Source organism: Propithecus coquereli, unplaced genomic scaffold (genome assembly GCF_000956105.1).
Source record: "Propithecus coquereli isolate 6110/MARCELLA unplaced genomic scaffold, Pcoq_1.0 Scaffold253, whole genome shotgun sequence".
Classification (NCBI taxonomy): domain Eukaryota; kingdom Metazoa; phylum Chordata; class Mammalia; order Primates; family Indriidae; genus Propithecus; species Propithecus coquereli.
Genome location: NW_012148097.1, coordinates 3,139,999 through 3,141,925, shown reverse-complemented (window position 1 = coordinate 3,141,925; position 1,927 = coordinate 3,139,999). Strand labels below are relative to the sequence as shown.

The 1,927-nt window shown below is 35.1% G+C and overlaps 1 protein-coding gene across 1 annotated transcript in view; it reads left to right on the top strand.

The window, feature by feature from the left end:
- LOC105812510 (chromosome unknown open reading frame, human C6orf201) overlaps window positions 1-1,927 on the top strand; it is a 26,369-nt gene that overhangs the window by 19,718 nt on the left and 4,724 nt on the right. The gene's annotated exons all lie outside the window — the stretch shown is intronic.

Sequence of the window (1,927 nt, the reverse complement as noted above, 5' to 3'; positions counted from 1 at the left end):
CCTTGTCTTGTTCTAGTTCTTAGGGGGAATGTTTTCAACTGTTCTCCCTTCAGTGTGTTGTTGGCTATGGGTTTGTCATATATAGCTTTTTAAATTTTGAGATATATTCCTTCTATGCCTAGTTGAAGGTTTTTATCATGAAAGGGTGCTGGATTTTGTCAAATGCCTTTTCTGCATCTATTGAGATGATCATATAATCTTCACTTTTGCTTCTGTTTATGTGGTGAGTCACAGTTATTGATTTACATATGTTGAACCATCTTTACATCCCTGGGATAAAAGCAATAGCAAGAGAAACATTCAAAACTACACAAAGTTATGGAATTAAACAACTTGCTGCTGGATGATTATTGGGTCAAGAATGAAAGTAAAATGGAAATCAAAAGATTCCCCAAACTGAATGAGAAATGGGAGAATGAGAAATGAGAATGAGAATAAATGAGAAAATCTACAGCATTCAGCAAATGCAGTCCTAAGGGGAAAATTCATAGCCTTAAATGCCCACATCAAAAAGCATCAAAACAAAAGTTCAAAAATTAACAACCTAATATCACATCTCAAGGAACTAGAAAAGGAAGAGCAAACCAAACCCAAAGCTAGCAGAAAAAAAGAAATAACAAAGCTCAGAGCAGACCTAAGTGAAATGGAAAACGAAACAAAACAACAATATGAAGGATCAAAGAAACAGAAAGTTGGGGAATACGTAACAGAGGGAAGGGACTGAAAAAAAAAATATTTTCTTTCTCTTTAAAACCTCCCTCACTCTTTTTGGGAACTGCAGCCTTGCCTGCATACCTGAGACAGATTAAGTCCTTTGTTGAAAGAGATAACTCAGTCATCCCAGATGGTGCCAGGTGGGTGGCTGGCAGAAGTCACAGGCTTTGTCTTTGGCAGAGATGGGACGATTAGAATAGTTAACCACAATAGTCTAGAACTGAGGGGCCCTCCCTTTAAAAGCTCTGTATTTCTGCTTATGTTCAGGAAATTTAGATCTTGAGACGAGAAGGTCTACCATTTTACCTCCTTTGCCAGCAAGTAATAAACTTCTCTTTCCTTCTCCTCAAATCATTTGTTCTTGTTCTTCTGTTGCGGCCTCAAGGACAAAGTGCCAAGTTTTCAGTAACATCGCCAGATTAACTAGGAGTAGAACAGAAAAGACCCAAATAAACTCAATCAGAAATGAAAAAGGAAATATTACATGATGCCACAAAAATACAAAATATCATTCATGAATACTATGAAAATCTCTACACTCACTAACTAGAAAGTATAGAGGAAATGGACACATTCCTGGAAGCACACAACCTCCCAAGGCTCAATGAGGAAGAAACAGATCTCCTGAACACACCAATAATGAGCAGCAAGATCAAAGCAGTAAGAAAAAAAAAAAATAGCCCAACATAAAAAGCTCCAGACAGATGGATCCATATGCATTTTAGGATAAGTTTTATATTTCTACAAAACACATTGTTGGGATCTTGATAGGAATTACATTAAATCTGCAGATCATATTGGGTACCATTAGTATCTCGATAATATTAGGTCTTCTAATCCATGAACACACAATGTCTTCCCATTTATTTATGTCTTCTGTAATTTCTTTCACTGATATTTTGTAGTTTGCATTGTACAAGTGTTTTTCTTCCTTGGTGAAATTTATTCCTAAGCATTTTATTATTTTGATGTTATTATAAATGGAACGGTTTTTCTCAATTATCTTTTTGGACTGTTCATTGCTAGTATACAGAAATGCAACTGGTTTTTGTGTGCAGATTTTGTGTCTTAAAATTTCGACAAATTTGTTTACTAGTTCTGTCAGTTTTTGTGTGTGTGTGTATGTATACAATCTTTAGGGTTTTCTGTATACAATATCATGTCATCTTTAATAGAGATAATTTTACTTATTATTTTCCAATTTGGATGCTTT